Raw genomic sequence first — 16369 nt, 5'->3', positions numbered from 1 at the left:
ACAGCCCTGTTCTCATAGCATTAACAAAAAAAAACAAAAAAAACAAAAAAAAAAAAAACCACCACGAAGAGATACCTAGAGTAGAAGTCATTGCCTTCCCTCATGGGGTGAGAGATTCTCGCCCATATCAACTTTCTTTTCTCTGGTAAGTTCTCGCACGTTTAGAGATGCGCCACACTCCCGTTTTAGGTACAGAGATCACGACCAATGCTACCTATCCTTTTAAAGATGCTACTTTTATCCCTCCCCCAAATCTACACACGCGTATTTCACTTCTGGAAGACTATGGATTTGGACAGTGCTTGGGTGAGAAATTCTCGTCCATATGAACTTTTTTTCTGTCGTAACTTCTTGCGCGTTTAGAGATGCGCCACACTCGCGTTTTAGGTGCAGGGCTCCCAACCAATGCTGACCTAACTTTTTAAAGATGCTACTTTTAGCCTTGCCCCAAATCTACACACGTGTATTTCACTTGTGGAAGTCTATAAATTTGGACAGTGCTTGGGTTAGTTATTCTTACCCATATCAGCTTTCTTTTCTCTCGTAAGTTCTCGCGCGTTTAGAGATGCGCCATATTCGCATTTTAGGTGCAGAGATCGCAACCAATGCTTACCTAACTTTTTAAATATTTTACTTTTAGTCCTCTTCTAAATCTGCACACATGTATTTCACTTGTGGAAGTCTATCGATTTGGACAGTGCTTGGGTAAGAAATTCTCGCCACTATAAAGTTTCTTTTCTCTCGTAAGTCCTTGCGCGTTTAGAGATGCGCCACACTCGAGTTTTAGGTTCGGGAATCTCAAACAATCCTTACCTAACTTTTAAAATATGCTACTTTTAGCCCTTCCCCAAATCTACACACGTTTATTTTACTTGTGGAAGTCTATGGATTTGGACAGTGCTTAAAGTCACCGAGACCGGGCTACGTGCAGCGTGATTTTGACCAACTCTGGGTCGATTTAAAGGAACTTGGGTGATTTTTTCGTGTCCCAGGGACCCTAAACTAATTCGCGAAGACTGATTTTTAGGGAAATGGATAAGGAAAAATTTTGAACGATTGGTTATGAGAGGTCTGGCCGAAAGATAGCCACTTTGTGACTAGAAAGTCGCCGAGACCGGGCTCCGCGAAGCGTGATTTTGACCTACTTTGAGTCGATTTCCAGGAACTTGGGCGATATTTCCGAGTCCCAGGGACTATAAACTAATTCGAAAAGACTTTGGTTTTCAGTAAAAGGGACAGAAGAAAAATCTTTGAACGCTTGGTTATGGGCAGTCTGGCCGTAATATATCCCCTCCTTAACTCACTTAGTGACTAGAAACTCGCCGAGACTGGGCTACGCGCAGCGTGATTTTGAGCAACTTTAGGGCGATGTCCAGAAACTTGGGCGATATTTCGGAGTCTCAGGGACTATAAACTAATTCGAAAAGACTTTAGTTTTTAGTTAAATGCACAGAGGAAAAATTTTTGAACGCTTTGGTTATGAGCAGTCTGGTCGAAAGATAGCCACCTAGAGACTAGAAAGTCGCCGAAACCGGGCTATGCCAAGTGTGATTTTGACCAACTTTGGGTCAATATCCAGGAATTTGGGCGGTATTTCCGGGTCCCAAGGACTCTAAACTAATTCGAGAAAACACGCGAGTAAAAAAATCTAAATGGGCGAGAATCTTTAACCCAGGCATTGTCCAAAGCGACAGACTTAAACAAGTAAAATGCACGTGTGTAGATTTGAGAAAGGGCCAAATCTAGCATCTTTAAAAAGTCCGGTATTTATAGTTGAACATTCCGATACCAAAACCGCAAGTATGGCGCATCTCTAAACGCGCGAGAACTTACTAGCGAAAAGAAAAGTGATATACGCGAGAATCTCTTACCGAAGCACTGTCCAAATCAACAGACTTCCACAAGTAAAATACACGTGGGTAGATTTAGGGTAAAGGTAAAATTAGCATCTTTAAAAGTTAGGTAAGCATTGGTTGCGATTCCCGCACCTAAAACGCGAGTGTGGGGCATCTCTAAACGCGCGAGAATTTACGAGAGAAAAGAAAGTTGATAGTGTCGAGAATCTCTCACCCAAACACTGTCCAAATCGGTAAACTTCCACAAGTGAAATACACGGGTGTAGATCTGGGAGAGGGCTAAAAGTAGCACCTTTAAAAAGTTAGGTAAGCGATCCCCACGCCTAAAACGCGATTGTGGCGCATCTCTAAACGCGCGAGAACTTACGGCAGAAAACAAAGTTAATTTCGGATCCTCACAAAAAAAAAAAACCGCAAGTCTTCCACATCGCTATACTCGCGAAAACACGCGAGTAAAAAAAAAGATATAAATGGGCAAAAATCTTTAACCCGAGCATTATCCAAAGCGACAGACTTCCACAAGTAAAATGCACGTGTGTAGATTTGTGGGAGAGCTAAAAGTAGCATCTTTAAAAAGTTAAGTAAGTATTTATTAAGATCCCCGCACCTAAAACGCGAGTGTGGCCCCTCTCTAAACGCGCGAGAACTAACGAGAGAAAAGAAACTTGATATGGGCAAAAATCTTTCACCCAAGCACTGTCCAAATCCATAGACTTGAACAAGTGAAATACTCGTGTTTAGATTTGGGGAAGGGATAAAAGTAGCATCTTTAAAAAGTTACATAAGCGTTGGCTGGAATTCCCGCACCTAAAACGCGAGTGTGGCAAATCTCTGAACGCGCGAGAACACGCGAGAGAAAAAAAATTGACATGGGAAGGTATATCTAACTCAAGCAACGACATACTCAGGCAAGTATTCCAGATTATCTGGGTTTTTATTCCTTAAGATCTGTTTTAGATTGATTAATCAAACGTTCCTTAACGCCCGGACAAGCATCTCGATGCAAGCTCAGAGTTTATTGTGATGGCTTTCATTGGGTAAACAAGACATTTACGTCTGCTCGCCGCGCTCAACATCCATTCGTAGGCACTTTGTTATCTTTAAGTTCAGTTCGTAGATCTGAACTTGGTTCAGGGGGAGAAGCAGAGGAAGGTTCATGTTGTGTAATTCGTTCATCATTGCGGGACTACTTGATTTATCGGCATTCCCCGGTTTTGTCCGCTCACGTTTTTTTCCTGCCCAAATCTTTCTTCACGTGTGTTTAGACGTGATCCGATATATAATGGCTTTGTTTTGTTCCACATTATTGGCGTCGGTGGAGTCCGCCATCGTTTGAAAGCATCAGAAATGACTCGAACGCACTATTTACTTTTAAAGCACTATTAATATCGTGACTTCATTTTAAAGCTTGTCTCATATTCCATCGGCACTTTCTGGTTTATATTTTATTTAATATCATCGACATGTCACTGAAACAGATTATGACGCCTTCCCTGGCCGCAAGACGAAGAACTCTAGTGAGAGTATACTGAAGCTGACGGCGCTATGGGCGTGGTTCAAGGTATCCATAGCCTGCAGTGCAGGCGTCTTATTGGGGCGAGTTAGCGTTACAACCTTGCGACCGCCTTTTTAGACCGCCATGTTAGACGGTGGAGGATGGGGGAGGGGAAAAATGAGAAGACGCCTGCCCGAAAAGCCCGTTAAAATGCGAAACACCTCCTGATTAGTTGCGCTTCACCGCATTTCCGGAAATGAGCGGGTAACCAATCAAAATGAGGTTTTCTCGACACCGGAAGTCTCACAAGGGTACACACCACGAGAAGTTTGTGCCAAGCCGCAGGATGTCTTGCATTCTCACAGAGGTATGTGTTGCGCTAGCGACTTCAGACCTAAAGAGTATTTTAGAAATACCGGCAACTGATGAGATCCACATGGAGGATCGAAACCATGGTCTTGCCTGAACTAAGCCGAACAATGGCATATAAAACACGCAAAACAGTTAACGGGACTTGCGCGTAAACAGCTACACTTGAATCATGTGGTGCCAGAACAACCAAAGGAGGAATAAACCTATACATCGAGCAAGAGAAACAGAAGCTCGATCAGATAACTGCAAGAAACATAAGAATGTCTCTAGACAAACGCATAGCTTTCTCAAAGTAAAGCTACAGCGTCTCCGAAGGAAATCGTACGAGAACAAATATGATATCCGTGATAAGGATCTACCTACTGTGCTTGTAAACAGTTCTAGTCACAGCCGGGCCCGGTGTCACAATATAGAATGCAAGTAAGCAACATGTTCACGGTAAATTTCATATTTTGTCCCTCAAAAGCAAATTCATGGAGCCTTAAAAGCATATCTTGTAATAGAAATGAGCCTAAACAATGCATAAACACATGACAAATTACAGAGGTGTCAAACTCAACGAGTCGACATGCAGATAACAGCGTAAACCATGCAGACCTTTGACTTATAAAAATTTGCCATAGCACGATCTAACGGCTCAACTCCGCTTAAAATTCCTCCTTATTACACAACATGAAGTGCCCTTCATGAACACGAGTGAAGCGACAAGAAAGGTCGAGTGACCGAACAGAGAACGGCAAATGTACAAATGTCACGAACCGTAGAAGTCGTGTAGGCTAGTCAACCCCATTTTACGTAAATATTAAGCTTTTCCCAAAGCCAATGGGTCACTGCCAACAGATCTTTTCCGGATACCAGTGTGGAAATTGCGTCTTTTTGCTCCGTTCGTAATTCGCGAGACATTCCAAGTTCACATAAACGCTTGAGAGATTCCCCGAGGGCGGAATCGAAACTAACAACATCACTTTCGACAGAGTTTGCCATGTTTCTTACCCGCACGAACGAAACGAAACTGACTGACAGACAATTGACAGGCAGGGTCAAGCCGCACCAATCAGAAACTCCGTTCGTGGGCGAACGGAGTTTCCTAAAAGAACAATGACCTCGGGCAGGCGAGATTTTCTTCGCTCCACCCCCCCCCCCCCCCATCCTTCCTCTTGCCTATCATTCACCCCCTTGGTAAAACTTTCTTTCTCTCCTCAGTCTTCCACTGCATGAAAAATTCAAGATGGCGGCTAAACGTTTTACGATGTGAGCGCTCGCTCGAAAAAATCTCGCCTGCTCTGCAGGTTAAGGTATCCAGGAATACTGTAGCTGCTGCCAGATCTGGCATCTTGATTAGAGTGGCTTCCACGAGGCGGCGGTAAATTTCTGGGAGTTTTCCTTGACTTCCTAGGGACTCTTCAATAGAGCACATGAATACATTAGCCAAAAGGGGTCCAAAGGGAGACCCATAGCTACTCCATCGGTCTGTTCGTATAGAGCCCCGTCAAACTGAAACAGCTGCCCCTTTGTAGCAACATGTAGTAGATCGACGAGGTCAGATTTAGCCAAGTTTAGATCATAGGTGTCATTGAGCCAGTTGTTCTCGAAAGCTTTGCGTGCCAGGATGTCAATTGTCTCGTCTAAGGGTACATTTGTGAAGAGCGATGAGACGTCATAAGAGACCAAGATTTCTCCCGGGTTTATCTTAACTCAACAAATTTCATTTGTGAAGGCAAAGATATCAGTGATGGTATGTTCATTTACCGACAGAGTCTTAAGCTTAGCATGAAGCCATTTAGCAAGGGCTTAGTAGTAAGTTCCCGTAGCAGTTATGGGATCTCCCCTTGGACCCCTTTTGGCTAATGTATTCATGCGCTCTATTGAAGAGTTCTTAGGAATTCAAGGAAAACTCCCAGAATTTTACCGCCGCTACGAACTGCTGCCAGAACTGGCAGCAGCTACAGTATTTCTGGATACCTTGAACCACGCCCATAGCGCCGTCAGCTTCACTATGGAGGTAGAGGAAAATGGGATGCTCCCTTTCCCTGGGGTGCAGCTTCTAAATCGCGCGCCATGTGTTGAAACAAAGGTTTACGTTAAGCCGACACTGGGCTACTCCCGCACTATCATAGCCATGTGGACAGCCGCTACAAGCATGGTTTGCTCGTCACCATGCTTGATCGCTCGCACCGGCTATCTTCATCTTGGGCGCATTTCTTAGAAGAGTGTGAACGCTTGAGAGGAGTCTTCCGTAAGCTGAGCTATCCGAATCACCTTATTTATTCCGTCATCAACAGGTTTATCACCTCGAGAGTTGCATTGGACCAGCCCAAACAGCATACCGATGACGCTATCCGGATAGTTATCCCCTATAAAGATCAGGATGCTGCAGTGTCTGTCAAACGACAACTTAGAGATCTTAGCAGCAAGGTGCAAAAGACCATCCAGCCAGTGTTTACTAGCCCCAAGCTTAAACAAGATCTAAGCCTGTGTGAGCCCAAGCCTAACATCGTAACCTAGCAATGCGTTGTTTATTTATTAAAGCGCGACCTGTGTGATGCAGGTTATGTCGGGTGCACAAAGGGCCACCTTCACACGCGCGTTGAGGGACACCGTCAAAAGGCGTCTTCTATTTACAAATATTATTCCAAAGAACATAACACTGCTGTTCCGACCAATTTCTTGGCACGCTTCAGTGCAATCAAGAAATGCACGAACAAATTTGACTGCCTTGTTAATGAAATGCTTTGTATTCAAGATCTTAAACCAGCACTGAATGGACAGTCTGATTCTCTTCGTGCTAAAGTATTCATGTAATTAGCTTGGCACTCTCTTATGCAAATTAGCTTCAACTTAGCCTCTTCACAAACCGCTTTTTATCTTTAATTATGTAACCTTGATAATGGCGCAAGATGCACCACCAAAACATCGGTTTCTATCACTTATATTTCTTCTAAACATTATCGATTTAACAAATTGACGTCAGTTTCTTATTCGTCTGTCCCCTTATCGATGATAAATTGCGTCATAACATTGTCAAAGTGGCCGTGGAACAAGCGCCAGGCGAGTGGTTCTGCAGTGAACTTTGACAAATGTTATGACGAAATTTATCATCAATGAGAGGACAGACGCATAAAAAAACTGACGTTAATTTGTTTTTTTACAGTAAAAAGACCCCAAAATGGTCAAATGCCGGGAATAAATAAGGGAGAAGACGCCGTAAACTTGCCGTAAACAAAGATAAGTGAATTTTTTATTCAAAATGACGCGAGCATTGTCAATAGAGTTTCTCGCTTTTTGACTGGCTACTTAAAAAAGTCAATAAAGTCTCATTGGTTGAAAAGTTGACAGCTGAAAGTTGAAGTGTTGAAAGCTTGCATGAATTAAAATTTTATCCGTCTGTACTCTTATTGACGATAAAAATAAGGCAATCAGTGCGCGAAAAATTAGGCAATTATTGTAAAAAACCATCAACAAAAACCCTTCACAAATTATGTTTACGGCAATTTAACATTGGTCTGAACTAGGGAACTAATTATAAGGCAGGTCTGGAACGGGGTATTGATATAAAGGTCAGGTAATAAATAGGGTAGGGAAAATCGCAGCTTTTGGTTATAAATCGGGTTTTGGGAAGCAGGCCGCACACCCCGAGCCATTTTTTCTGGGAGTACCCACCCCAGGAAGAGCAACTTCTGCCTCCTGTAGAAAAAAACTCGGAGTCAAGCTGAATGATTACCTAAACATTTGACGGTGTTCTTCCTCAGGACTGAAATACGAGTAACATGTTACAAGCACTTGGCAAGGGCCAAGCGAAATTTCGAAAAGTACCTGTCCATAACTATAGATGGCATGGATCAGGCTAGTTTTAATCTTCCACACTAGGTAAAGTTACACACCAGGAATCGAAGTCCATCAGTTGGATTCAGTGTTTGATGTTAAGACGTGGATGGACCTCGTTCAAGAAGGTCTCACTGGTCATATTCACCATCACCAGTTCATTAATCATTCATGTACTGATGACCCAATCAGCTTGTATCAATTGGGTCAGGTGCATGTATTTTGATACCCAATGAACATACCGATCAAGACACATTCTATTAGTTCAAAAACTGATCAAGACACTGATCAAGAAACTTGAATTTTAATCAGTGTTAATACTAATACAGTATATTTTCCGCTTCAGTACAATACGGCAAGGTATTATTCTTTCTTAGACACCGTTACGTTAATTGTACAGTTTTTGACTTTTCCTTTCTGGAAAACAGCATCCTTAAAAGCTATAGATTCGTCTTGTTTTTCTGTGGTAGAATATGAAACTGCACTAACACTTGGACCTAGGATCTTTGAAACTTTAGAAACATTTTCTTCCGTAGGCTTTTCGTACTGAAACAATGCATTAGAACGACGCCCCGACCTTTCGCGAATCAATTTTTCTTCCATCCCGGCATTGAACAGGGAGGAAACAGAGGTAACGCGCAAACTATGAGTGGTTTTGCGTTTAAAGCCTGCCGCCTCGCACATTTCAGGCAAAATCTTGTTCAAGCTGTTAATACCTACGGGCACTTTATCGAACGCGAACTTAGTTTTCGATGGCTTAAAGTAAAACGCAGTAACTTTCTTTGCATGAGTCTCAACTAAGCCTATATACAATCTAAATATCTTCACAAGGCACGGCTCGTGCTTTTCCTCATTAGAATGACAAACGTAACGTGCTTAGCCACTCGTGGCGCATATTTAATATCACAAAGACCTCCATGATAAGTTTTGGAGGCATTTTCTTCAAACTTAATAAAATTGGAACCAATTTCAAAGTTGTTTACTACAATATTTGTGTGATCTCCACCACGCAACCCAAAAACTTATCCGTTATAGAAATAGATCGTGTTCAATAACGACTTAGCTGATGTAGTTCCCAGCAATTTCTTCTCCCAGAATGTTGCTTCTTCTTGCTCGCTCACAAACTCCTTCTCCTCCTTCTTGCACTTAATATGAAGCCCTTCTCGAACGCCATCCTTCATCTCGGCATCTAAGCAACGTCGGAACAGGACAAACCTTCGAAAAACAACACACCAAATTCAATTCCCCAAACAGTGCATTTTAAAATTCTGAACAATGCGGTCTAAAAGTTGTCAATTACCTTTCGTCACTAACGTCCAGAGGATTCAAAGCTTCGGATCCATTTTTCTCCTCCAAATAACTCTTGAGGGCACAAATGATACCATAAACAGTCTTGGGAGAGTATCTTCCACCGGACTTTTTAGCTACCTCTATCACGAATTTTGACAACCAATAGTTCAGCGACAGACCGTCCATTCCGGCAATATCTGCGCTCAGAGCGGTAACCTTGCGTAAATCGTAGTCCTTGAAGAGACCACCACAATCTAATACCGGAACTTTAACCTCTCTTAACCTCTGCCATTCGGCAAAAATGCTCACAGCCCGCTTGTTTTTATGCTTAGTTGAAGCTGGAACAGCGTCATTCACCAGAACATTTTCTTGAGAAGAAGTTTTAGGAACGCGAAATCGTTCTGATCCGGACTCGACCTCCATCACGCGGCGTAATGTTAATCTACCAAAAAACCCGCCAACATCGCCGCATATTAAATATTCATTTCATTTACCACGAATAAGAAACAAACAATAGCCTATTGTGCACGCCTTCTAATTACCTATTCTTCGGAAATAATTCTACTAAATTTTCACACTAGTTTGAGAAGCCAGCTCAAAAACTCGTACTTCGTTTTTCATCAAGGGTTCCAAACACCCCGAAACAATAAAAGCACTCCGCCTTCGGCGTCGTGCTTTCATCCGTTTCTCGGTGTTTGGAACCCTTGATGAAAGCCTACGTTTTGCTAAGAAAGCTTTTTTTTACCAAAACGAGAGATTTTTCGAGGATTAGGTATAAAATTGGGCAATATTTCAATTCTGGGCATGCGCCATTAACCGTTCTCAATTTTGTTTGTTGCCTCTTTCCTTTCATTTTTTCTCGGCCCTTTTACTCTGGTTACCTTTTGCGTTGCATGTTTTTTCTGGCTGCCGTGAAAAGTTGGATGTTAATTATGGGCGAAGCCTAGAAATGGACCTTGATCAATCATAGGGATAGAGGACCATTTTACCACCGTTTTTGCACCAAAACTGATAACGTTGTTTTTCGATTCGCGACGTCGGAATGTCGTCGATATCTAAACCTGATCATTGTAGGGAAAGGCCTAGCCCAGTACTACCATCTGCTTATCAATAATATCAGGTGATATTTAAATTGCTGACGTCACAAGTGATGCAAAGAGCACGACCATTAAGTGGCCGTATATGGCTACTTGGGCGTCAAAGGGTTAAATATGAATAGTGCTATAATCCCAGTGCTTTGCACCAATGCAGGAGTGATGGGCTCCTGACCAATACTATGGTTCGTTATAACGTTCTCAAGATAGCAAACCTGCAATGTTTTAGGTTTAGCTACAATAAAGCTTACAATTTGCTGACCTTTGGAATACAACTGCTCAATAGCTCTATAGAAAGCGATGCCGCCATGAACGGCTCATTGAGAACGTACGTAACGCTCCATTAACTATATTTTACTGGCGTGACAGTAAACTGTCATTATAAATTCACATTCACAACATTCCTTTCGTTTACGTTACACCGTACTCCACCGCTAATGTGGCTCCTACACCCCTTTGTAAATCAGTGTTACTATGTAAGTATTCCAAGCTCTGAGGACCTTATTCCGCAAAGTTGCATCATCACAGCGGTTAGCAAGCAATGTTCAAAGGCGATGAAAAGACAACAAGCTCGGGGGAAGTTGGGAAAAATTTGTCATCAGCGACAAGTTGCCGACTGAATCCGATTTGACCCGATTATAATATCGGGAAACAGGACGGAAAAATCCCTACTGACAGACAACAAAAGGCTTATTGCCTTAAAAAATGTAAAACATAACAATAGGCAAAGTCTAACTTCGAAAGTGTCTGCATAATAAGAAGCAGGTCAGAGTTATCCCCGGGGGGATACTTTGGGAATTTCTGAGTGGAGATGTGCGCTGGGACCCTGGAACCCTCAGCCTATACCAGAGCTAGTTCAGCTGAATTTTGCTAACCTATACTAGAGTAAACTCCCTAAATCCCCCCATTTATCGACACTGTTGAGGCTTATTTGCGTAAATTTAAACTTGCCGATGTGATTTTTTTTATATTTTTGAGTGGCAATTCCTGGTTTCCTTACTCTAGATGAAATCTTCAACTAACCAGTCAGTTTTGTGAAAAATGATACCCTTTTCTAGACCCAAACGGTCTGATTTATATACCCTATCCTGGAGTAAACTGCTTGAAAACCATACCCTTCACAGCGGCACATACCTTTATAGCCCATATGTGGCAGTACCCCCCCCCCCCGCCGAGATGTTATCGCGATGTTGATGTTAAGGTTCGAGAAGCAGCCACGATTTTCTCTTAGTTTTACTAACCTGGAGAACTCAAGGTAACCGCACGGCACGAAAAATTGGATTTACTCTAAATTTGATCTTGATCAAAGTCGAGGTCAAATATGATCATAGCTTTGATTCAAACTTTGACGTGCGTCAAATATATGGCAAAACTGTCATGGCTTTACCGATACATTTGATCCATGACAAAGAAGAGGGCAAATGTGATGTTAACTTTGACTCCACCCTTGACCCACGTCAAAGGAGGAATCAAATATCTTATGGATTTGCTATACATTTGATCCCTGTTAAAGGTGAGGTCAAACATGTCAATAACTTTGACTTAAGTTTTGACGCGCGTTAAAGGCGTTCAAAGACACCACGGCTTTGCATACCTTTGATCTCTTATGTCAAAGGCGTTCAAAGACACCACGGCTTTGCATACCTTTGATCTCTTATGTCAAAGGCGTTCAAAGGCGCCATGGCTTTGTACAACTTTGATCCTACGTCATGTCATGTCAAAGGCGAGGTCAAATATGGCCATATCCTGCGACTCCTCTTTTAACGCCCTAATAGCCTGCGTTTTCGTATTTTTTTCTGTTTTAATGATTAAATGAAAGCTTGCTTTCTTGCCAATGTGTATTTTTTTAATAAAAAAGTTTTCACTTGACCTGGAGGTGGCACAAGAAAACAGCTCGAAAACAGCGGGAAAACGCGGCTGCCAGCGGCTTCCCGCATTTTTCTGGCCAATCACAGAGAGACCAAAGGTCAACGAAGTCGGCTGTGAGGAAAGCAGACATTTTTCTTCATTTGGCTTGATTATGGCGGATCTGGTGAAATTTCATTGTGTTTTGGACCAGGAAAGGTAAGTCTTTGAATTTCGTTCATTTTTTTTCAATGTTCAGAGAATAACGGAGTTGAAAAAGTAAATTAAACGCAGCAATGGCTACATAAGGGAATAAAGAGCTATGAATTGCGTATATCATAGTAGGACAGATCCTCGGCGAAAACATTTTGGTCGAAGATTAATTGCACTTGACTGAACCTCAGTTCATCGGCAAAGCTCTGCGTTAAGAAAAGACAAGACTTTATTTTCAATTCACATATACTTATTTACAAAAGTTGACAAAGGTAGTATTTTTTCCTTACTCAGTCAAGTCTTGTGCATTAAATTGAAGTGTCCGTCATAGCATAGATTTTAGCATGATCAGTGCTTGAAATAAACGTGACTTAATAATTAAGCTTAAACTTAACGCTATCTTCGTATAAATTGTTGTGCACAATGCCTCTGGTAATTTCTGAGCTTAAGCAATTCCCTTGAAAGAAAGCTCATGTAAATGTAGAGGAAATTTGCATTGAAGGAAAAACTCAGTCAGCCATGCATGACAAACCATCTCGACCTGACTTAATTATTATATTAATTATACCATTGAAAGAGTTGTTGACTCTGAAAATTTAATCTATGGATAAGTTTTTGCTTTTGTCTCTAGTTACCATTCTATTGAAAAAAGCTCTGTTTGTTGCCACAGTTGAAATTATGATGATGTTTGTTCATTGATGTTGATAAATGACTTCACTGGTGTGAATTTAACAAATCGAATGTGGTCTGCACTCTTATTGACAGTGATACGCATCATCACAGTGGCCAAAATGTTGTGGACTTGTGAAACACAGCCGAGTGAGTCCACAACAAATTTTGACCACTGTGATGACAATCAGTTTGCGAGATCAGTAGCAACTGTAATAAAAATATGTTTTGATATTTGTTGTATCAGGCTTATGGATCAGTCATTTCGAACTTCACTATCTCCTGGCCAACCCCCCCCCCCCCCCCCCCCCACCACGAACTTGCCAGGCATTTGACATTTTGAACTGTCTCCTGGGCTAAGAATGGTGTCATACCAGGTGATCAAATGCACCTACCCTGTGACATTTGCAAAACTGAGTAATAGAAATGTAGATTGAGTGTCGATGGAGTGTCGATTGAGTATCGATCAGGTGTTGATCGAGTGTCGATTGAGAGTATTGATCAAGGGTATTGATCGACACTCGACCATGGATGTCTTTAGTACACATAATCCAGCTTATCTTTAGTGGGTGAAATTGTTACAATGTTTGATAAAAATCAAACTTGTCATTAGTTGCAAATTAAAAAGCTGACCTCATAATAATATTATGTGACCTCTCTGGACAGTACCAATAGTTTTAGAGTTTCATGTCTTGGTCTTTTGAGCAGTAGACAATTAAATGCCAATTAAAAACTGACTAGTGGAAATTTGCTTATGAATGTTGTTTTTATCCTTCAGCTAGCCATTCTAGGAGAACTGAAGATATTAACAGAATAAATTGGGAGAGGATACAATATGCAACTCTGTAGTTCATAGTCAACTCAGATGCAGTTTAATCATGCAGTGCTCCAAAGTGTGCAAACATCGCAACATTTTGGTAAGTAAAAGGCTGGAATATTCATTTGTTATTTCTATATTTTGTAGCATAGACCATCTTATAACTTCTTCAGCCACAACTTTTTATATCTTTTTCCAGCAAAGAAAGTATATAAATAGATTTAAAAAACCTGGCTATAATTTATTAATATTATTTTAATTGATCATTTTTATTATAGTCTCATCACTCTGTGAAAAAAAGTTGTTTCTTTTTGGTTCATTTAAGGACATTGAGTGAGGAAATGTTGTCTTTCTTATGGGACAAATACATCAACTGGCTCACCTGGACGAAACTAAGAAATTAAAATGTTGTTGAAAACATGCAAGGGATGGGAATCTTTTTGGTAAATGAATCAAAGTTTGCAACCCAGTCTCAGGAAATGTTGGTTTTTGATTGGTAAAAGCTGAGTTTTGCATCTAAATTTTGTGTGGTTGTCTGCAATATCAACTGTTTTGGTTTGGCCATCAGGTTTCCAAACCAAATTTTTTCAAGCAAAATTAATACTATGATTAATTCATAACTATTGATGGGATCAGTAGAGAATTTAAGGTGTAGAGGATTTGATAATAACTTAGTAAAAGTAATTGACAAAGACCTTCATTTGCTTTACTCAATTTAAAATTTTGTTGGCAAATTTGTCTGGATAATGGCCATTTCCCTCTATGAGATGCGGCTGCTGGGAGTCCTAGTGGTTGTATCCATCATCTTGCCCTGGATTTTTGTTTCAATGAATGCAACAGCTATGCGATTCCATGCAGGCTTGTCTCATGTTAAATTATTTAATTTCAGGAATTTTTTTCAGTGGAAAAAAAGTGTACAAGTAGTTGCTAACTGTTGATATGTTTATATGCTCCTTTTCAAATATGATCTACAAGGAAAATAAGGAAAGAGATAACACTACTGATCATGAAGAGATCTGTGGAAATTACACAGGAACAGCAATATTCCCAAAGGTGTGTGTATTCCTCATTTCTTGTCACAGTTTATGTCAGATTTGTTGGTTTTTTAGATTGCTATTTTGCAACGATAAAAGATCTTTGTTGTGAGATGTCTGTAAGAGACAGGCAGACAGATGGACTGGTAAACTGGCTTTAAGCTTTTTGTTTATTTGTGCCAAGCTGTGCATTTTTAAAACGACCCCAAGTCTTTGTTCTCTTATGAAATCCTAGCTGGGGATAAGCCCTTGTTCAGCCGGTGAAATTAGCTTGTTAAACTGGCTCTTAATGACATATCTGTCTGACCAAATCTCTAAGTAGAATGGAGAGAAATACAAAAAAAAAAGGCTACCAATTGAGTCCCCTCTTCTATCCTTGACTCATGCATTTCTCTGAAAAGTGTTATGCACTCAGATGAAAATATTTGTCCACAGACAGTACCAGTTCCCAGATTAGCAAACAGTTTTCTTAGAGCAAAGCTCAAGGAAAACCGTGAGCTTTGAGGAGCACATAATGCCAAAGACATATATCCTTACATATTTTTAAAGTCAAAATATGGAGCTATTGTGTTAATTATCCTCAGTCAAGTATATTACGCAACACACTGGATCTTTTGAAAATGAGGAATATTACTCATACTTTGCCCGGTTTTACCTGGGGCATATTCGGTCACGTGATGCGTTTAGACCAACCGCGTGAGCGAAAATATGTTTATGGACTACAGACAAGACTATTTTCACCGTTCTTTTGTTAGTGGACTGAGTTTAAGATTAAAATTCCAAATCTGCGGTAACATTAAATACATATTTGCTATTGACAGAAGCACAAACTATTCGGAGGAGGAGTAATGATCTGATTGGTCACGTTTTATTAATGTGATATTAGCAAAAACCATGGGTTAACTTTAAGGAATAGAATGCCAAGATTCACCCTTAATATTCATTTCCAACGTTTTTGTCTGTTTGCTTCTGTTTAGACAAATGCGGACAAGCAATGGTTGACAGGATGGACTTATCCAGTGAAGATGCATTGATTAATTTCGTCAACGCCTTAGACTTTGTCAAAATGTGTCTTCCCTAGAAAGCATGGGGATTCAGTTGGCATTGACCCCAACAAGGCAGTTGAACCACTTTGATGAGAAAGAGGTGGAAAACACTGTATTCCATTCCACTTATAATGCAAGAATTAGCAAGTGCAAGCAGCAGAAAAGGAGAATTGCCAAAACATTAGGAGTTCCATGCAACGGACTGTACGTGCCATCTGGAAAGGAGGCTTTTACACTAGTTGACTTTTGTGCAAAGTTTGCCATATCTTTCCCGAAATTCTGCGGTTATCCTCTCTATTGTCTAGTCTGGTCTAGTAAATTTAAGGAACTGAGAATTTAGCCATAGTACGTCAATGTTAGATAAATGCGCTTTATACCATGGAAAATTTGTTCACTGTTGTTTTCGCGATACATAGAACAATGTTTTCCTCATGATCAGTCGCATTACGTGTAGTTTGAAACCAAGCCTGTAACGTGGCTTTTTGAAATCTGAAGTCCAAAACATTTATGTAAGGTACTTGAAGGTATTTACTCTTGATAAAAACGGGAAAAAAAAATTAAAACTGAGATGAATTAAGTTGAGTATATTTATTTTCCTAAAATCAGGTGCAATGATCTTTCCGGGCCGCTTTTCCGTTAACATTTGTCAAGAGTTTTGGTACAAAATAACCTTATTAAAGCTGACATAATCTTCAAAACTTGTCAGACAAAGCAAGAGTACGGATATGATTGCATTCTTCGTATGCGGTGCTACAAAGCTAGTGTAGCAAGCAGAAAAATGCGTATAAGATGTGGATCGCGCGAAACGTGATCAAC

At 40.8% G+C, this 16369-nt stretch overlaps 1 long non-coding RNA gene and 2 pseudogenes across 1 annotated transcript; 2 read left to right on the top strand and 1 right to left on the bottom strand.

Annotated features, from left to right (window-relative positions):
* The first annotated feature begins 5658 nt into the window (after positions 1–5658).
* On the top strand, positions 5659–6620 carry LOC149112549 (uncharacterized; annotated as a pseudogene).
* A 1372-nt stretch (positions 6621–7992) lies between these two features.
* LOC149112548 (zinc finger MYM-type protein 2-like) lies at positions 7993–9927 on the bottom strand (annotated as a pseudogene).
* Positions 9928–13307: 3380 nt separating this feature from the next.
* On the top strand, positions 13308–16251 carry LOC149112547 (uncharacterized). The gene is made up of 2 exons (XR_016207043.1): positions 13308–14526; positions 15485–16251. It is a non-coding gene; the product is annotated as an uncharacterized LOC149112547 (long non-coding RNA).
* Positions 16252–16369: the final 118 nt, after the last annotated feature.

Source organism: Orbicella faveolata, unplaced genomic scaffold (genome assembly GCF_042242905.1).
Source record: "Orbicella faveolata isolate gen_17 unplaced genomic scaffold, um_ofav_v1 contig_2, whole genome shotgun sequence".
Classification (NCBI taxonomy): domain Eukaryota; kingdom Metazoa; phylum Cnidaria; class Anthozoa; order Scleractinia; family Merulinidae; genus Orbicella; species Orbicella faveolata.
This window is presented reverse-complemented; position numbering and strand designations above follow the sequence as displayed.